Here is a 22,549-nt window from a genome sequence, read left to right on the forward strand (position 1 = left end):
ATGTTTGTGGCTCGAACGGCGGCACCATGGCAATGATTCAACAAGGGAACATGGCTAAGGGGGGCTTGGCTTGCTTGGCTTGATGGGCAATGACGGTGGTGACTTGCGGTGGTGAGAGCAGCGATGGACATAGCAGCAAAAGGGGGTGGCTATGGAGGAAATGAGGAAGAAGGAGAAGAAAAAGAAGAGAGAAAAATGATAGGAGATGGAGGAGGGTGGTGGTCGGCCAAAGGGGAAATGAAAGGGAGAAGAGAGAGAAAGAAAGAGCAAGAGAGAGAGAGAGAGAGAGAGAGAGAGAGAGAGGTTTTTTTCCAAAATATCTCCCTAAAACCTCCTTATGTCTATGATATGAACTATGTTGACATGCAAGGAGGATCTAAGACAAGGTAAGTCTCTGTAGTTGTATGGTTGTGTGGTTAAGACGCCGCTAGGCGTATTTCCTTCCTAGTTGGGGTTTAGGGGTGAACTTGCTGAGATATTGTCTCACTCCGTCGTTGACTCATTCTTTTCAAGTCCTTAGATGGCAGTTCATCTGGAACGTTTTGGTCAGCCTCAGGCTGTTTCTGAACAAAGCATAGACATCCCTATTCCCAAAAGTCATTGGGTCTATGAGCTGGTTATGACCATTGTCTAGGTTAATGAGGACCTACCTGAGAGGGTACCTCATTGATTCGGGGCGTGGTTTCTCCATGGACTCAATAAGTATAGGGTAGATCCTTTTCAGGGATTTGATATCCCCGCCGTTACGGTCAACGCCGCTCTGAGCAAGAGTGCAGCTGACCCTCCTGATGGGGTTGTGGAGGACCCGACGCCCCTAGAGCCTGTGGAGGTGGAGTATGAAGAATTGGTGAATGTGTCTGACTAGTAGATCGTAGGACAGTTTCTTTTTTAGATCCGATCTTTTTAGTAGACTTTTGTATATAAATTCAATGTGCTTATAAAAAGTGTTTTGTGAAAATCTTATCCTGCTTTTCTATCCCATATTTGTGTTGTCTGGGGTTTTATTTATACACTTCCATATTTGCAATAAAATGAATGGACCAGTGACACGTCCTAGGATGTTGCAATTTTATCAACCACCGAAGGATGTGTGCGCACTCAAGGTTTGGGAACAGGGATGTCTATGCTTTGTTCAGAAACAGCCCGAGGCTGACCAAAACGTTCCAGATGAACTGCCATCTAAGGACTTGAAAAGAATGAGTCCACGACAGAATGAGACAATATCTCAGCAAATTCACCCCTAAACCCCAACTAGGAAGGAAATACACCTAGAGGCGTCTTAACCACACAACCATACAGCTATAGAGACTTACCTCATCTTAGATCTTCCTTGCATATCAACATAGTTCATATCATAGACATAAGCAATAATAAAACTCAATCAATTGGAATGCCACATGTCATATCTCACACGGCCACAGGGGTCTCAATTATAAGGCCAAATCATTATGATACATTACATATTGTGCCACACAATTTTGTCTCATAATTAGATACGGTTAAGACACTCAATCATGCATTCCAATTTTATCACGGCCCAATGGGCATGGCCTTCACGACATTCGGCGGCTTCTAGCGTAACCAGGCATCGTCTCACTCCATTGAGTATGGCAACGTCAACACGAGACAACAATCCCGAAGGAACATCGGTCCAGAATCTACTACGATTGGCATCTGTTGACTAAGGGCAACCCATATAGGGGCAACGTCTACCCAACTCATATCGGGGATAGGTTCTCATATCCATTCATCCACCCATCCAATCCCGGCTAAGACACCATGCTTTGTATTCAAATGACTCAATTAAAATAATGTACTTGGCCCATTTTCTGCATATTAAAAACACACGGTAAAATAATCATATATGAGTACACGGTCAATTTGAACAAGAAAAATTGATATCCTCCCTTTAAAATCTCACTTTGTTTGATATAGTTTTTAAAAAAGAAATTTGGTGTCAAAACCCGACACCCGATAATTTCTAATTAATTACCAAATCTCCTAATTTTGAAATAAATACAAAAAATCACAATCACCACTCAATTCGCACAAATTAATACTCAATTGCATAAACTAAGTACACCATTGCAATCAGCATGAAATTCCGCCAGCTATCCTGTTATAATTTCTGAAAAATATTAAATAGTTAAATAAATCACAAAAATATTTAAATAATGTAAATTAAATCCAATAAATGCTAACCTAGGCCAGAAATGCTAATCTAACCACCTAAACAGGCCTAGAAAATTAATGCACCTATTTAGATAAATAGTACAATCTAATTAGCCCCTAATTAATATAGTCTAACCACCTAACATGCATAATTAAGCAATTAAATCACTAATCTAAATTAAATAATCACATAATCCGTACTTAGTCTAAACTAATTAACCCTTAAGCATAATTAACCTCCTAAGTAAGGTTTAGTGAGTAAACTCACCGGCTAGCGGGCTGGTAAGTCCACAGCGATGGCGACGCGGGGGCGAGCGATAAACAAGCCTGCGGCGACACCAAGTGAGATTCATACGGGCCCAAAAAAGCCTCGCGAAACTCACAGCTGGGCTGTGAGGCTTGGCTTCTATCCTTGGGGTAGACCGAAGGCTTCACGGTTGAAACAACGAGGAGACGGGTGGCGGTGGCTACAACGACTCCGGGTGGGCAATGGCGGTGGCTCCAGCAGCTGGACGGCGACAGATGGTGGCTGGACGATGACCTGAACGACGGAGACAGTTCGGAATAGTGGCTGGGCTCGCGAGGACGTGCGAACAAGAAGGACACGAACGGGGGCGGTGGATGGCACCGACGGGCTTAGGCAGCAACAACGGTGCTCGTACGGCTTCAGGTGGTGGTCGACGATGGCTCTTGGCTGGCTTTGTTTGGTTTTTCTTGAACTCACAACACTTTGGTTTTTCTTGAACTCACAACACTCCAACAATGGAGAAAGGAGCTGCAAGGAGGAAGAAGATGGCTGCTGCAAGAGGGGGGCACAAAATATCCAAACACTTAAGTTTCATGCCCCACCATCCTTGGCTGTCATCCTCAGCCATTTTCCTTTATCCAAGCTTCCTTAGCAAGTCAAGAGAGGGCTGAAATGTTGCACACCCCAAGGACCTACGAATTTTGTGACATTTCCCTCCAAATTGAGCTTAATTCCTCTTCAATTAAGTTCAATTGGTGTCCAAAAATTCCCAATAAGGTGTCCACATCCATCCCATGATTTTTCCTCATCAATTGAACCAACTTGATGGCCAAAAGTACACTAAAAACGGTCCTCTACTTTTCCCGGTCCAAAATAGTCTTACTTTGAATTTTCGCCAAAAACTCGGGTTTGCAGAAAAATCTTCGGAGGACGAGTCAATGTTCCTAAAATGAATCGTGACATGACAGAACTCTGAAATCGAATTCAAATTCGCGATTAATTTCAACCGAGTGCGATTTTAGCGTGACCTAACATACCGGGTAGTTTTTAGGAATTTTTAGTGTAATTGACCCATGGTCGATTATTTTTTAACCACATTATGCATCTTCAACTCATTAGCGACTCTCGTTTGTCATGAAAATCTCGATATTTCAAATATGGGCATAGGGTATAGAAATGACAGAAAAATCAGTTTAGTTTCGTTTGACGAGAATTTTGCAATTAGGTGGAATCACCCACACTTTAATCACATACCTTAGTTGAATCGACCTATCTTCAATCTCTGATCGATTTTAATAGTGCCGTATTGACCCTTACAAATTAGCACGGTTGAATAGTTGATTTCTAGTCGAATTCTCAAGTCTCTTGCATTTAAATTTTTAATGGCTTCACCAAATAGACTAGTTATCTCGTGAGTGATCAGTTCGGAAAAAAAAAACTATAGGCGCGTCGATAAAAAACCCAACTCATTCAATTGAAATTAGAATCAGAAATTTAGGATGTCACGGGACAAATGATTCTTATTAGCAGACTCAATTTTATTATATTGTGATTGTATTGTGTGTCTGCATGGGAACATATCTACGAGGGTTGACTTCCATAGTAGATTTAAGACAATATTCCATGTCCAAATTTTCTTTGCTTTACCACACTAAGTAATGTCATCTTGCACAAGGTTGCAATCATATGTAAGATTCTCTTTGAATGAACATTCAGTGATGACCGAGACTGATTTCTAAGTGTTGTCGGCATTATTTTTTAGTAGGACACAAAAGAGGTCTAATCGATCAAATCGATATTTATATTTGAACTAGACTAGACTAAAAAAATATAAGACTAGATACTTCACTCAATCTCATCTCGTAGAAGCTCAATTTTTTCGGATCGAGTTTGACTTGTGAATTTTTTTTATAAACTTGAAATGACTTGTTCAATTCGATTTGGGTTATTATAAATGAGTTTTTGTGGGAGCTTGATTCAAGCTTGAGCTCAAATTCACCTTTCATAAAATCCGAACTAATGAGGCTTGGGATTGACTCAATCTCGCACTTGAATTTGTAAATAACTTAGGCGATTTCAAGCAGGTTGATTGGTTTGCATATGAAGAAGCAAATATAACCTGATTTCAAAGAAGCATATGAGAAAATGATAGGAAAGCACATAATCTTTTCGATCTTTAGCGTCATGTATTTCATTCTAGTTAAGTTTTTTTCTTCGAATTGGGTTAAATATATTTTTAATCCTCTAATTCATAATATTTGTTCCATTGCGTCCTCGAGAAGGCAAGCTATTACCACTTCGATGGATAGTTGGAGTCCACCATGACTGCTTCTCCGAAAGTCAAGCCTGTGATAAATTCTTCAAATTTTCTAACCATCACCAATCATCGCTGGTGGTGGCTGTGGCCACGAAATCCTCCACCCATTCTCGTATCTCTCACTTTTCCGCCTTTGTCTTCTACGTTTTACTTTCTTATTTTCCCTAAAATAAAACTAGTTTCTTTGGACTTATTTCACTTTGGAAATTACTGAGAAAAATCGTGACGCTGCACAATAAAATTACTTTATTTAATTAACACAATTTCTCAATTAAAAGAAAAGGCTATATTTTTTTTAAAGAAAAAATAGAGAAATAAAAGAAGTATGTTTAAGATGTTGAGATTAGAACTTGACAACTAATGTAAATTTTTTTGGCTCATCCTATATTAACATCATAAAACAATGACATTATGTGTATCAATTTTCTCTTTGTACAGCATAGTAACTACGTAGAAAATATGTTAAACGTAGATAGATACCACAGCTTTTCATCGTAACACCAAAATGCATCTATCATGTCCTATTTTTGTTCATTAAATAAGTAGATTCAAGAAAAGAAATAAAATGATTTACTTATATGTAAGTGCAACTTCAATACTATTTTACGGAGTTTGTGAGAGAACACATACAAGGAACAGTTGTGTTCTTATTGGAAGGCAGATCAACATGAACTTCCTTGTATGGAATTTCAATGGAGCTGTGCTTGGTCTATACTTCTTATCACATCAAATCATTATTATCTTGTCCCTAAGCGCGACAATCTTAAGTTGACTTGACTTGTGAATGTGAATTCATTCAATGACCTGGTTGAGCCAGCGGTGGCCTTCAATGATTCTTGACTATTGATGAAGAAATGTCCAGAAAGAAAGAAAAAAATCAGCATCTCTTTCCCTTTCCGCAGTACAAGTCCCTTTCTAGAGAAAATATATTCATTTCGCTCCCACTTTATTTCTACAAGTTCATTAAATAAGTAGATTCGAGAAAATAAATAAAATGATTTACTTATATTTGAGTTCAACTTCCATACTATTTTATGGAGTCTGCAAGTGAACACATACAACGAGGAGTTGTGTTCTTATTGGAAGGCAGATAAACATGAATTTCCCTGTATGGAAGTTCAATGGAGCTGTGCTTGGTCTGTAATTCTTATCACATCATATAATTAATATTTTGTCCTAGGCGCGAGAATCTTAAATTGACTTGACTTGCGAATCCTAATTCATTAAATGACTTAGTTGAGCCAGCAGTGGCCTTCAATGATTCTTGATTGTTGATGAAGAAAGGTCCAGAAAGAAAAAAAAAAACATCAGCATCTCTTTCCCTTTCTGCAATACAAGTCCCTTTCTAGAGAACAGATATTCATTTCACTCCCATTTTATTTCTACAAGTTTATTAAATAAGTAGATTCAAGAAAAGAAGTATAAAGATGTACTTATATTTGACTGCAACTTCAATACTATTTTACGGAGTTTGTCAGAGAACACATACAAGGAGGAGTTGTGTTCTTATTGGAAGGCAGATGAACATGAACTTCCCTATGTGGAATTTCAATGGAGCTGTGCTTGGTCTGTAATTCTTATCACATTGTATCATTAATATCTTGTCCCTACGCGCAACAATCTTAAGTTGACTTGACTTGCGAATGCGAATGCAAATTCATTCAATGAGTTGGTTGAGCCAGCAATGGCCTTCAATGATTCTTGACTGTTGATGAAGAAAGGTCCACAAAAAAAAAAAAAAAAAAAATTCTGCATCTCTTTCCTTTTCTGAAATACAAGTCCCTTTCTAGAGAACAGATATTCATTTCTTTCCCATTATATTTCTACAATTTCATTAAATAAGTAGATTCAAGAAAATAAATAAAATGATTTACTTATATTTGAGTGCAATTTCCATATTATTTTAGGGAGTCTGTAAGTGAACACATACAACGAGGAATTGTGTTCTTATTGGAAGGTAGATGAACATGAATTTCCCTGTATGGAATTTCAATGGAGCTGTGCTTGGTTTGTAATTCATATCACATCGTATAATTAATCCCTTGTTCCTATGCACGACAATCTTAAGTTGACTTGACTTGCGAATGCTAATTCATTGAATGACTTGGTTGAGCCAATGGTGGCCTTCAATGATTCTTGACTGTTGATGAAGAAAAGCCCAGAAAGGAAAAAATATCAACATCTCTTTCCCTTTCTGCAATACGAGTCCCTTTCTAGAGAACCGATATTCATTTCACTCCCATTTTATTTCTACAAGGTTCATTGTACTTAGAACCTGATTTTGTGTAAACCATTGCGTAAAAAAGGATATTAACGATGGAGCTCTCAGACTCATTTTAATGTTACATTTGGACTGAACACCGAAATTGAAGGAGAAGGGGACATCAGTCGGAGGAAGTATAATGAGAGAGTCCCGAATGGTTCTCTCCAACGAGTTGTACCTCAAACCTAGTTTTACAAAGGTTCAGAAGTCCTTCCCATCGCAGGGATAACATAACATGTCTGAGATTCTTGGACATACTGAAAGAAGGAATTGAACCCAATTAGATTATTTAAAGACCGGTCCAAAGTAAGTAAACTCCAAAAGGTTCCCCATTAAGGTCGGGGTCGATCCAATCAAACTACAAATAGACAATTCTAATCTCGACAAGTTTTTGAGATTACTGATTGAAGACCCTCCCTGAAATATACATGTAACTCACGACCAGAGTCTCAAGATAACCATCCTCTGGAAAATCAAGAAAAATCCTGTAAATCAGCGATCACTCAGACCAAGAGTCTCCATTTTACCTAACTTTCTTATTATTTATATTTTTTATTGATCTTGATAATTTTTTTTTTTTTTTAAAAGTCGACATCTAATTTTTAGTCAACACATCATTAAAGATAAAAACTCAAGATTAGCATTTCTGATCACAACATAGCCTATTTCTTCAATTAAAATTGTCATTTTTAGTTTCATTTTCTTTGGCCTATCATTTGCAGGTAATTTCCTACTCCTTTTTAACAAAAACCCAAAAATCAAAAGTTGATTTTGGAGTTGACTTTTTGTCAACCCTTTGATCAAAAGTTAATTCCGGATAGAATTTGGCTTTTTACACAAAAAGTTCCCAATTGATCTTAATAACTTTGGCCATAAAATTTTGAAAATATTCAAAGTTTTGATCATAAAATTATCATTTTAGTAAAAAGTCAATTAAAAGTCCTTTGACCAAAAAAATTGAAAAATGTAAAAACTCCAAAATCATGTTGTTTTAGCTTTAATCTGACTCTAGCATTGAAGATTTTGCAAAAATCGATTAAGAACATCATTTTTTGAATTTTTTGAGTTTAAGTTCGGAATCGGCCAAAAATAAAATTACTTCATTTCCAATCGTATTTTGACTTGGCTTCTTTTACAACATTTGATCAAGAGGCCATTCTGAAATCACTCGTGTGACCATTTCGGTGGTTTGGCATGTCAGGATAAAAATTGCCATTTGCAACCCTAATTAGGGATCCAAATCGATTCTTCATGAGTTGCATGCTCGCACTTCAAATCAATCCATTTTCTTAAACTGAATCCAAATTCAAGGTCAATTTTGGCAAATTCATTCGTGAATTTTCCAATTTGATGGATTTAGCTCACTTGAATTTTAGAAAATTAGGTTAATGAGCTTTGATTGGTGCAATTCAAGTTAACCCATTCTAGACTAAGGTTTAATTTAAGGGGTTAAGATTCAATTTCATCATTGGCCCTTAATCTAACTCGGACATAAAATCCATGCCACTGTTTTAGTGTCAATTCAGATGCATTAAGCTACTATTAACATGGGAAATCGAACCGATTGATATCTTGTTGCATCAATTAGGTTTAATTTGGTTTTTAAAAGAAGGAAGTGCACAAATTGGAAATTCCAATTTCAATTTGAGTATAATTTTCAATATTCCTGGGTTAATTAAACCAATCAAAGTCAATTGAAATGTTTTTGAAAATTTTGGTTGATTCAATTTCGGCGATCTTGGACCATTCCTCCTCAAATTAGCCCATTTTCAATTCAAATTGAACAGGAATTCCTTACAATTAAATCCTTGACCTAACTGCATAAAATTTTGAAAGAAAAAAAAAACAGCCAAGGCCAAATCAGAACTAACCAAACCGTTTCTGATTAGTTTGGGCCGATCCAATTGGTTTTCAGCAGAATTGGCCAGTTCGGCCATTTTCCAACGTACAACCCGTGGCCGGCAGCCACCACCAACTAACCCATAGTTCAGCCGACCTCCTCTTGTCCTTATCACATAAAAGTTATAAATTTGCCCATAGTGAAATTACAAAATCACCCTCGGATTTTTTAAATTGCAAAAATATCCCAATTAGCCTTTAATCCTAAAATTAATCATGACCATTCATTAAAAATTTGTCCTAGCCATTCAAATTGACATGTGCACATTATTGTCAAGCTTAATGCGTAAGTAAGTTAGTTAAGCTAAAGAGATCAAATCCTAGCCCTTGGATCAATCCAGCTAAGATTTAATCTTTTTTTTTTTTTTAAATCTTGCCAAGGGGTATATAACAAATTTTCCCTCCAAAAATGCAAAGGAGGCCTTAAATTTCAGATCCTCTCTCTCTCTCTCCCCCACCATTTCTCGCCTCCTCCACTGCTGTGCGCTGGCCAAGCTCCGATCATCTGCCACTCTACCGTAGGGGTATCAGTAACCGAACCGAAAACCAAACCGAACCGAACCGAAAAATTCAGTTTTTTCGGTTCGGTTTTCATTAAAAACCGAAATTTTTCGGTTCGGTTCAGTTTTTATCGGTTAACCAAATTGAACCGAACCGAGAAACCAAAAAATAGAACCAATAACCATTAAGCATTAACCAAACCGGCAAAAAGGCCAACCCTATTTCTTATTCTCTCCCATCTCCTCTCATCTTGAAGGTGCGACGGCGACGGCGACTGTGACTGTGACGGCGACGGCGACGGCGACAAGGACGGTGACGGCGGCAGGGACGGTGACCGATTGAGGGACCGGTTGTTCCACCACGCCCTTTTCTCTTCTTCTTCTCCTTCTTCATTGGCAGCGGCGCGCCGGCGACTCGTGGAGCTGTGTGCTGTGCTGGGTCGAGCAACGACGCTTCGGAGACTGACCCTTTTTGTCCTCACGACGCCGCTCTACTACGTCAATGCCCCTCCTCACATGGGCACTGGGCAGCGCCTACACCACCATTGCTACTAATGCCATCGCTCGCTTTCAGGTTTGTCTTTAAACAGTTGAGGTTAATTGTTTTGATGTTATCGTATTGGGCAACATGTAAATGGAGCGAGACTCGGACTGGGAAGTTGCAGGGCTGCTAATTGTATATTGCGTGTGGTTTACCGGATAATTAATGATTTTTTGTTGAAGAACCCTTTTTGCATTGTCGGTGTTATGTAACACAGACTGCTAATAGATCCAACATAAATATTGCACCAAGTTTCAAAGTGATCAAATGCTTGCAGTGGTTGACTTCAAGGTTGATTTCATGTTTAGAAGGTGCAAAGTAACGCAGATTCTTGCTATTTTGTATGGTGTTAGTGTTCTGGCTTTGGGTTACAGATTCTTAATTTGACCTCCTCTTTTTTGCCGTGTTTGGCTTAAATTATCTCTCTATTCCTAATATAGTTATGTTTGCCTTTCTGAAAAGGGTGTCCTGACTTCTTCTTTTTTGTGTGGATTCCTGATTCTTTTCATTTGTTTTTCTTTTTCCCTTTGTCTCTTTATCTGTGTTTGGCTTAAACAATTATTATTTTTCACAAAAGTATCAAGATCGACAATTGGAAAAGGGTTCCAACTTCTCATTGTAGATTCTTGACTCTTTTCGTCTGTTTTCCTATTTCTTTTCTACACGAACTTGAATTCTACCATCTTCCATAGATAGCATCTAATGTAGCTAAAAGTTTTGGGCCCTGGATCTGTCTCTGTTACGTGTCCTTGCCTTCTCTGTTATGTGTCCTTGCCTTCTTCAGAGGGAATTTATCTATAATTATGCATCTTATGTAAAAATGGTTGCTCCTTTGAGGTTTATAAATATATTAATGTTCCATGCAGTGTCATTGAAGCTCTCAAGGTGGATAGTTTGCAGAAACTTTTCTCATTATTGGAGCCCATACTTCGGCGTGTCGTAAGATAAATTTGGCAGCCGCATGCTATTCATTTATTGTGTTTCCATGTTCTTTTCTCTTGGTTAATGGAAGAGTAGTAAAATCGGTTGATGAAGAAACTAGAGAACAGTGGTTATCATGATTTGTGGGAGTGAGTGATATTCTGATTCTATATGTATCATTGTCTCCTTAAATTGGCTTGAGAGCCTTGAGAAGTGAAAATCTCATGTATAGTGTAGTATGTTTGCGTTTAGGGTGACTATGCATTAGCAATATCATCTTTGATTTTGCCAAATATCATGTAGTGACTATGATAGTTTAGTTTACACTTTTAATTTGGAACTGAGGGAATGGATTATGCTTTTGCCTGCATAACGATATAATGTTCCTCAGAATTGGTCATAAAGGAATTTGCTATGTTTGAAGTTTTTAACGTAGCTTAAGAACTTACTTTCTGAAATATTGACCAGGTTAGTGAAGAAGTGGAGCGAGCTTTAGCAAAATTGGGCCCCTTCAAAATTACTAGGAGCGTTTAGGGTGAGCGACCATGGACCTGAATTCAATAGCAATTTCTCTTGATGATTGAATGCCGTCTTTAAGCTCGAAGAGGTATATTCATAGTAGCGTAAGGGAGAGAGTGTATGTCTGGACCATTTTCTACCTTTGGTTTTAGATAGAAATGCATACAAGGCTAAGCAAGAGGTTTAGAGTTAGGTGGTAGTGTAGGATTGCTAACTAAAGATGTTTTGATGTCCAAATTGGGTTAAAACCATAATGATTCGATTGAACTTGAGAATCTAGTCTGGGGTTTGAGCAATTCTGATTTTATTCTGTTCCTATGGTGATGTACCCCTTTCTTCACCTTTGAGGTGGAACTACTTATTTCCCTCTGTTCTTAGATATGTTGAGCTTAAAACAATACTGCATGTTCATAGAGAGTGACTTTCTTCCTTTTCAAGCAATGATGCAAATAGAAAACACAGAAGCGAAAAGTATATATTGTGACATCAGATTCCTAAGTTGAGATCACTAATTTTATTTCAATTGTTTTGGTCAGGGTATACAAAAGAAAGGAGCAGCATTGTGGTTATTGGGCTTAGCGTGCACACAACTCCTATGGAGATGCGTGAGAAACTTGCCAATTCTGAGGCAGAATGGCCTTGAGCCATTGGAGAACTCTGTAGTTTGAATCATATAGAAGAAGCGGTTGTAACATAATGGAGATATATGTTGTCGCTTTGTCTCAGCATCGTGGGGTTAAAGAAGTGACTGAATGGATGTCTAATGTGATTTACTTTTGCTCCTTGTCATGACTATAATTTGGATTCTTGCAATAATTAATTGCCCTATGATACTTGTTTTATGGATGAAAAGCACTAGTTTCCTTTGAGTTCTTGTTAATCTGGGATTCTTTCTGCTTTTTTTTCTCTTATTCTTTGGTGAACAAAATCCCTGTTTTAGAGCTTTGTCAACACCGATTTTTGTTGTACAATGGGGATGCTACACATCATCTTTTTGAAGTCTCAGCAGGTCTTGATTCTCTTGGCCTTGGAGAAGGACAATTTCCTAGACTGAATGGGTATACTTTTTTTTTGGACAAAGACTGAATGGGTATACTTGCTGAGTGAAATGTGATGTGAGGCATAAAGACTATAATAGAACATTCAGATGAGAAGATAAGTTGTTAGCATACTTTATCACGATTTCATATGCTTATGGCTGTATTTACGAATCACTAGTGTCAAAAAAGCACTTAAAATCGCTACACCGCATGTAGGACCAAATATTCCTTCTGGGAACAAATTAACATTGGAAAAGCTAAAAGCAGGACAAGCCCACAAAAGAAACCATGTCTCGGGACGCCATCCTCCTTCCAAAGAATTCTCACGCAACATTCCGAGCTCCCGTCCTCGTTGTCGCTTCTTATCCTTCCTGGTTTCTTCTTGCTTGACTTCTCTTCTCGCTTCTCATGATGTGATCATTTCAGGAAAGTAAAAGGGCTGTAACAAGGGAAGAAGGAAGAGATCTAGCTCAAAGACATAGATGTTCGTTTCTTGAATATAGCGCAAAAACTAGAGAGAACGTCAATCAATGCTTCAGAGAGCTTATACAGAAGGTAAGCCGTCCCCAAAAAAAAAAAAAAAAAAGAAGCTGAAAACCGAAAACCGAAACCCAAAATTTGAGAACCGAAACCGAACCGAACCGAACTTTCGGTTCGGTTCGAAATTTCTAACGGTTCGGTTCAGTTAAGTTTTTCAAAAAAACTGAACCGAACCGAACCGTTTACACCCCTACTCCACCGACATCAACCAGCTTGTACCCTAGCTGGTGGTGGTCGTCAACCACCCTAGGCGCCATAGGTGACGGTTGATCGGCAGTTTCTTCCCACGGTGAAAAGCACCAGTTTTTAAGTCGATGAAGAAAACCGGCTATCCCAATTCCTATTTCGGCAATCGACAACCATTCCTTGCTGTCCAACCGGTACTGTGGTGATCCTTGAGGAGTTGCTCAACTCACAGTGGCACTGGTTCCTTCGATCCTTTGCCGGAATACCTCAGAATCGGCGGCCTCTTCTTGATTGGTTCAAAAAATTGAGCTCGGTGACGACGAAAATATCTGGTAGCTTAGGCAGCCACTCCAGAGCTATTCCGGTGACCTTAGGCATTCTTACCTAGTGCTGGACCTCCCTTGGCATATCCTAGCCTTCGGTGTAACTTGATACAAGCTCAATCGAGCTTATTTCGTGGAAATACACAAGGTAGTACACTCTTGATCTTGACCTCATTGAAGTGAGATTGCCTTACGCAATCGGGGCTAGAGCTCAACCCTAGGATGATCTATCATGCTTATATGGATAATATGTATGGTTTAGGATGATCTTATGACGATTGATGGTGAGGTAATATTTGGATTGATCATGATTGCTTATTTGGTAAAATCGTAGGCTGATTGGACTGACTTGATAAACATCTTTATTTGAGCTAGATAATGTCGTTTTTAGGTCTTGATTTCTCGATGAGATTTGTAGAAAACTTCACAAGCTTTCCAACGATATATTGTATGCATGATTTTGACATTGTTTGCTATGTCAGAGCCTGTTCGAAAGCTGGTGACTGTTGATTTTGTATGATTTTTTACATTTCGATTTTAGTCTGAGTGTCTTCGTGAAGTTTGATCTTGGCATTTAGTTTAAGTCGTGTAAAAATTTCGTAGGATTTGCAAATCATTTAGTTGGATCAAAAGTTGGTGATCTGTTCTAAAATGTGCATGTTCTGCTGCTATGGTTGAGGTTAAGCGACCTACTCTGTTTCAGATTTGACCTATTCGCCAGCTATCTTCGTTTGAGCTGAAAAATAATCTTGTTTGCATTTGAGGTCTTCTAGAGATTTGTAGGAAACATCTTATTTGCAATATTTGGAGATCGTTTACTAGGTCTAACATTTTCTACAAAACTGAACTTAAATCTGGAAAATTTCCCTGTTCTGTCTTCATGTCCGGTTCTGTTGACCTCTGCCGTTTGCCATTTTCATATGATTTTTTGTGCATCAAATTTTAAGTCAGTATCTTCTAGAAGTTTGTTCACAACATGTAAGTCTACAACGTATAAAAATTTAAAATGTTTGAGCATCATTTTGTAGGGTCCATGGGTTGTAGATTGAACGTGTTCCTTGCTGCCATTTGTGTTACTGATTGACCTGTATTGATTCCTTGATTTTTATAAATTCGTATGTTGGAATCTGGAAATGGTTTCTTCATAAAAATTATTTGTCATACCCCTGTGAACATCGTATAAAATTTTCATGAGAATTGAACATTATTAGGATAGGTCAAGCATGCTTAAACCGAGCCTTCTATTCTTGAGATTTGCTTGTTCTGATTGATTCATGCTTGTTCAATGATTTTTATAAATTCATGTGAATTGAATTGGTCTTGTCTCCATGAAAGTTTTAAGACATTGTATGATTTATGTTGTGTATAAATTTCAGATCTAATAGACCATTTTTAGATGATGAAAATGGTTGTGAGCTGTACATGTATTCTTCTGCGATGCCCTGTTTCCAGAATGATGTGCTCGAGTTGTTTGAGTTTTAGAAATTCGTGCGTGCTGAATCTACTATGGATGTCTTCTTGAGAATTGTTTGTCACACATTAAACTTCATTCTCACAAATTTCGGAAAATAAAAACTTGTTTTGGTAGTTTTGCCAACCCTTCCTAAGTTGCAGGGTTTCTGTGAAAACCATTTTGCTGAATTGACATTTGCTTGATCTGAAATCATTACAAATTCATGTAATGCCAATCTTGAAAAGCTTTCTTCGACAAAGGCGTTTGGTATTTCCAGCACTTCTTTTTTATACCAATTTTGTTGATTTGACGTTCGTTTGATGGTCTAAGGAGTGCGATCAGTGTGCCAACATTATCCGCACTCGGGTTCCGGAATCCATTTCCCAAGGACATCAAACTTAATTTGTTTTTTATTTCTTTGCCGCTTACGCATATAATCATCCCAAGAATTAATCAATCTCAGCAACTCAGTCTCAAAAACATGATTAGAGAAACTTTATCAGACGAATGAAATTTGTGACATGCCCAGTTTATTTTTTGATATCGCTTTGGCTGCTACTCATAATTGATATTAGATTACTTAAAACTTATATCTTCACTGCAATTAGATCATGTGCTATCACATGGAACTAGTCCACGACAAACGAAGACCATCATATTAACGCTAGGATTTAACATTTCCGAAGAACCTACAAAATGTTATTGCAGCCAACCAAAATTAGCAGACCTATTTTTCATATAAAATGAATGCTGACTTGAAATCAGCAGTAATCACTAGTAAGAACAATGAAGTGAACCAGTCAACGAAGTCCAAATTCAAGCCCATGAACTGAGTAGGAATTTGAAAACCTTTCGGAATTGGAATGTTCAAACCGAAAATTTTCATGCACCTTCTTAGAAAAATCTGGGAACGCGTTTGGTCCAGTTTGGTGGTGATGGTTTTATTAAAGTGACGGGCCTAAGTTGGCCCGTCCGCCCATGATGGGCCTAAAAGCCCGGCCAAGAATATTAGGGCCCATGGATGGAGGGATATGATGAAGGGACACGTTTCCTTTTGGAGGGAACGTATTTAAGGGAGAAAAGAGAGGGAGGAACGTACCTTTTGGTATAACGTACGTCCCTCCTCCCTCTCTCCCTCAAAAACGCTCCAAAAGAAAAACAGTAAGTAAACGGCCGACGCTCTCTTCCCTTCAAGGCAAATTCGCGTCATCGAATCGAACGGGACCAGTTTCTCTTCCTCATATCGGCGTCGGTGTTTAATCTGTGGCTAACAAGGTACGTTCAATTCTGTGATGTGTCTTAGGATCGGTGATACGTGTGTTTTTCCAGGACTCATCTTCCACATTCGTTTTAGGGGTTCAATTTAGTGTTGAATCCGGTTTTTGGGAATCCGACAATCCCAACATTGGTATCAGAGCCATAGTTCATGTTTTCCCGATCCCTTTCATGTTTATGAATGATTTTTAATTGAATTTTTGCGAAATTAATCGGCCGACACCGATCGGAGCAAAAAATCCCGACACCCGAGCACTATTCATCCATTTTTTTGAGTTTCTATAAGTCGAAATCGATTTCTGATGGCGTTGGGTGGAAGGTCTCATCGAGACGATCGCGACGAGTGGTGGAACGCCGCCAAAGGCCGCCGGACGCGCCCCCACGCGCAGCCGGAATGAACTAGAGTCTTCGACGCGTGCAACGCACACACCGATTCGCAAGGGAAGGCGCATGCATGCGACGTGCGCGCGCGACCAACGCGCGCACGTGCTGCACGCGTGCCACACGTGCCGATCGGTCCGTCCAACCCGGCCCAATCGGCCCGTCCGGTCCGACCGGCCCACCCGACCCGGCTGATCGTTGACCGTCGACCGTCGACCGTTGACCGTTGATTTTGACCATTGACCAAACAAAATGTGTTTCTTTTTCCAATTAAGTCTATGAGGATTATATGTAATCCCTTATTTGTTCTGCATTTGTTGCAGAAACAATGCCTCCCCTTAGGTTGCGCACGTATGTTTGCACAATTACCGATGAACAAAAGGAAAGGCTTTCTAAGTTGATGGCTGAGCTAACTGATCATCGATGGGAGAGTGGTGACTTAATTGATCACGTTCTTGAAGTCAACGGGAAAATTCAAAAGGTCATATGGAATGGTCGTTCCATGCCACAGTATGAGATAGTGCAATTTTTCATGAACACCATTCCACCAGAATGGCAAGGAGTGTTGAATCGCATATATGATGTCAACAAAGTCGCTTCATGTAGGAAAATTGTGATGGATTTTATAGATGATTATTACTGGATTGTTACAAGAGAAAAGATCAAGAAATTGAAAAAAATATGATATTTTCCAGTTCGTGTATTGACTTGGTGTTAGATGTATTGGCTGGCCTTTGTTAAGTGTGCTTTGTGAACATCTTATGTAATGTTTACTACCTGATTGTTGTTGATATTGAGATAGCTAGTATAATCACCTAGAGGAGGGTGAATAGGTGCACAAACAAATTTTCGAGATACGGAAGCGATTTTAGGCAATCGATAGAAAGGAAAATACGATCAAGGTAAAATAAAGGATAGGGAAGAGAGAAATGAACACAAGATTTATAGTGGTTCGGCTTATTCCAAGCCTACGTCCACTCTTCCGCACTAACAGCCCACCGGCTGGATTTCACTATGAACAAAAGAGAAGTTACAGCACAGCTTTTCCTTGATTCCACAGTGTAGATGTTCTATCACACTTCCTCAAGGTTTCTCACGAATATAGACTCTCTTTTGTTTATACGATTATGCTCAACAAATGAATTGACTAGAAACAAGGAGCTTCAGATTTTGGAATTCTTCTCTCGTACACCTTCTCGAACGACTAGAACGTCTTCCTTATATACTCCTTCATGCCATCATACCCGTTGGCATTTAACAAAGGAATTCCTCCAATCTACCCGTTGGACGGAATCAATTAGGAAGATCATTCGAGCTATTAAAGGAACATGTCGATAGCCCATCAATCATGTTCGCCCATACAATCGGATCTCGGTTTCCATAAGTAGAACCTTCCAAGTAAACTTTGCCAATCATCGGATCCTTAATTATTCGAATCAATTATGATCAAATAAAGAATTTCGTTATGTCACATCCAGCCAAGAGATCTTCTCCAGTCGATAAGGCCACATCCTTAATGAAACATCCAGTTCCGGATAGCCTTTCTTCAACGGATTAGAGACGGCACAATGAGGATAGACTTTGAGTCTTAAGTCCGGCTGTCCGGAGGTCTTCAAACTTTAAGTAGTAGAGTCTCGCAATCCTTCGACTAGACTGATGGAAACAATTTGTCAACTTCAAAACACTTCAAGAGGAATTTCTCCAACAATCTCCCCCTTTTTGATGGTGACAAAACTTTCCTGCAGATTTGGAAAACTTTGACCTGCAAAACATTTCTCAAGCACATATGCATATCTTATAGATTAAAATGGCTTAAATGAATAACACTAAAATCTGCAACCACAGAAAATAGGTTAGTCCAGTATGCAGTAAAACCATCCATAAGACATCAATAGTAGTTAATAATAAACAGTCAAATCCAAATCCCAAATTTAGTCCACATCCAGACACAAGTCAAGTCAAAACAACCCACAATCCAAACAAACCAAAAGTTTAAGTTCAAAGTTTTTCAAGTTGCTGCGACCTCTCCCCCTTTTTGTCAGCATAAAAGATTGAGATGAAAATGAAGTCAAGTATTCTTGGGAATACGAACAAGCTGAAAATCTCCCATCGACTGAACGATGCCTTCCAGCCTTTTAAAGTCTTCCTTCAGCTGAACAACATCCTCACCCTTAGCATTGGCCTGAATCTGAAGAGAAAGGGCTTGGATTTGATCATTTAATGAACCTGAAGAGACTTGTCCTGCATTCTACAAGTTCTGAACTTCACATCCCAATGCATATATATGACCTTGCATTTCCAAGAGAATATCCATCACTCTGCGAAAGTCTGCTGAATTTTTAGTCTGAGTACTGGCATTAGCACGATCCGATGGAGTAAATGTAGACGATGGTAAATCAGCATAATCACGCAGATTTGGCGAAGAAACCTCATGACCTTCTTCAGAAACCGAGAGGCAAAAACCTCTAGATCTCGCTGGGGATCGACCTCTCCCTCACTTTGGTTGCTGGATTTGAGGTCATTCCTCTTTTCTCTTAGTCTCCCCGTGTCTATGCCTTCAGTGGAGAGTGCTCCTCATGTTCTCCTTCTTCTTGATCTCTTTGCTCTTCTTCTTCTTTTTCAACTCTCTCTTGCTCAGCATCTCTTTCTTCTTCTTCTTCTCTTTCCTCTCGTTTCTTTTTCCTCTCGCCTTTTCTCTCGCTCTTTCTTCGTCTCGCTAATCTGTTTCTTTCTGGAACATTGACCGAGATTCTTTAAAGTAGAGATAGTGATGTTATCCTCATCATCTTCATCCTCAATGAGGAGAGCTCTTTTCTCTTGGATGGAGCATCCATGGGCTCCTTCCCTTTCCTTTTTCCCGCGTAAGAGAATTGATGAGATTTCCCGGAGTCTTCTCCTTAAATTTCTCCAATGCCTTACTTAGTTCCTTCAGACGCATCTTGGTCACCATTTTCAGTCCTACCACCTTATGGTCGCACGATCAAGCACAAAGAATTTGTGGAGGCTGAATGTTTAGATGTCTGAATAACTTTGTTACAAGACCTGGATAAGGAAGTTGTCCTCTGTCCTTCGTCACAGCTCTATACATATGGAACATAACAGTATGAATAAGTGAAAACCTTTTCCCAGTGATGATGGCATACATTAGCTTTGCCTCTGAACTTGAGACATCAGTCTTGGAAGTTGATTTCGGTCTGAGGCAATTAATTACAATTTTGTGAAGCAAGATGTTAAATGCACTCATCCTTGAATAGGAAATCTTTCCCTCTCGTTTTCCCGTCTTTAACAAGTTCCGAGTAGTACGAGCAATAGAGACTTTGATCCGTTGATACCTTCCTCTCTCAACTCCTAACACATCTGCCAAAGATATCCATATCCACAACAAAGTCTTGATCTTTGACATCAAGGAGAATCTATTCGCATCCAAGAAACTAAGATTTGAATAGAAATATGCGGATAGTTGAGGATAGGCCTCTGTGGAGTCAAAGCAGAATTTCTCAAGTTGAAGATGACCAAACTTTTCCCTTAAGTTCACATTTACAGCATCCAGAAAGTCAAAATCTACACTCCTAGGGTTTATCACCCCACGCTTCAGCAATTTTGAGTATCGATCCATATGTTCCTTCGATCTAAACAACTCTCCCCTTTTTCCTCGATTTTCCGCTGCAATTCCCATTATTGGCTGAAATTCGCTGTATAATTTGTCATCATCATTTCCATCCACCGGATTAACTCCCCAATCACGAGGGCCACTTGGGATATTCGCAAGGGATTCTTCTGCCACACCCTTACGAGCAATTCCCAAACTTTCCATTTTTCGCAGAAAGATAAATTCATTTCCATATCCTTTGTCCTTAAGAAAATCATCCACATAGTTTAACGGAGTACCAGTCCTTTAAAGCACGATACAACTTATAAATAAAAGAGGGCCTCTCGAACTCTTACAGGTCTCGCATCTTCAATGATTTCTTCATTTTGATGATGATCAACATCTTGAGGACTAGATGGAGGAGAATGACGCCGTTGAGAATGTTGTGGGCTCTGCTGCTGATTTGGAGACACTTCTTCTTGAGTGAGGTCGAAGTGCGTAGGCCCCTCACTCATTCGCCGTGGTCCCCTGCTTGCGATCCTCGAAGACTTTCTTGAAGACGACATCTTTCTTAGTCTTTGAAAGATTCCTTGCTTGACTTTCCCAAGAAAAATGACAACTTTTTCGAAGATTAAACAAGAGAAGAAAACAGGAATGGAAGAATGGTGCTTTTTAGGGTTTTGGAGTTAAGTGAGGAGAAACCGATTATATATAAGACAGTCATATGGAGGGGATACCAACCGTCGTAATGGTAAGTAAAAAAAATGCCTTTTAAAAAATAACTCCCTTTTTCGAAATAGTTACATCAAAATAATTTCTTTTTCTAAAGGAAATGATGCAATAATTTCGTCAATTAAAGATAGCGATTGAGATAATCAACACGGTTGATCAACGTACCTTTTCAAAATGAGATTAGAGAGAGAATAACTTACAGTCAAAAGTCGTGCAATCAAAGTCTTATAGTCTCGAGTCTAAGAGTCTCTAGACTTTAACTTCTTCAAAGTTCAAAATGTTGAGTCTTGAACGGATAATTTCAAATTGATTTTTCTCCAAAGGCTTTGTAAATATATCCGCCGCTTGGTTCTTTGAGTCAACAAACCGAATCAAAATTTCTCCATTTTGAACATGATCTCTAATGAAGTGATGTCGAATCTCTATATGCTTTGCTCTTGAGTGAAGAATTGGATTTTTGGTGAGATTGATTGCGCTGGTGTTGTCACATTTAATCTTCGTGCATGAATCTTCAATTTCGAAATCTCTTAGCTGTTGTTTTATCCACAGAATTTGTGAACAGCAACTTCCAAGGGCTACATATTCTGCTTATGCTGTAGAGAGAGCTACTGTACTTTGCTTTCTTGAAAACCAAGACACTACCCTGCCTCCAAGTAGTTGACAGGTACCTGAGGTGCTCTTTCTATCAACTCTGCATCCGGCTAGGTCTACGTCTGAGTATCCAAGAAGAGTAAAGTCTCCCTTTTAGGATACCGAGACCAAAGCTTGAAGTTGATGCAATATATTTGATAATACGCTTTGCGGTAGTTAAATGTGATTCTTTAGGGTCTGCTTGAAATCTGGCACAAATGCAAACACTAAACAAAATATCGGGTCTAGAAGCAAGAAGATAAAGAAGTGAACCAATGATACTCCTGTATAACTTTTAGTCGACTTTCTTTCCTCCTTCATCTTTATCTATCTTCACGGAGCTTGACATTGGTATATCAGACTTTTTGCAATTGTTCAATCCAAACTTCTTCACAATATCATTAGCATATTTTTCTTGATAAATAAAAGTTCCTTCTTTCAATTGTTTTACTTGAAGTCCAAGAAAGAAGGTTAACTCACCCATCATGCTCATTTCAAATTCATCCTACATAGTCTTAGAGAATCTCTTGCACAGACTTTCATTAGAGGATCCAAAAATAATATCATCGACATATATTTGAACAAGTAGAAAACTCTTGCTTTCTCTTTTAATGAAAAGAGTAGTGTCTACTTTACCTTTAACAAATCCATTTTCTATTAAAAACTTACTCGCTCTGTCGTACCAAGCTCGAGGAGCTTGTTTCAAGCCATATAAAGCCTTTTTGAGTCCGAATACCGAGTCCGGTTTCTTTGGGTCTTCAAACCCAGGTGGTTGTTCCACATAAACTTCCTCTTGGATGAATCCATTTAGGAATCACTTTTGACATCCATTTGGAATAACCTGAAATTCTTATAACAAGCAAAAGCAAGTAATAATCGAATTGCTTCTAACCTTGCTACTGGTGCGTAAGTCTCGTCATAGTCTATCCCTTCTTCTTGTGTATATCCCTTGGCCACGAGTCTTGCCTTATTTCTTATTACTTTTCCTTTCTCGTTCATCTTGTTCCTGAAAACCCATTTA

At 38.8% G+C, this 22,549-nt stretch overlaps 1 long non-coding RNA gene across 1 annotated transcript; it reads left to right on the forward strand.

Moving 5' to 3' along the window:
* The first annotated feature begins 11,360 nt into the window (after positions 1-11,360).
* LOC108957165 lies at positions 11,361-12,221 on the forward strand. Its single transcript, XR_005550058.1, has 2 exons — positions 11,361-11,467; positions 11,916-12,221. It is a non-coding gene; the product is annotated as an uncharacterized LOC108957165 (long non-coding RNA).
* Positions 12,222-22,549: the final 10,328 nt, after the last annotated feature.

The sequence above is a fragment of the Eucalyptus grandis genome, chromosome 1, assembly GCF_016545825.1.
Source record: "Eucalyptus grandis isolate ANBG69807.140 chromosome 1, ASM1654582v1, whole genome shotgun sequence".
NCBI lineage: Eukaryota > Viridiplantae > Streptophyta > Magnoliopsida > Myrtales > Myrtaceae > Eucalyptus > Eucalyptus grandis.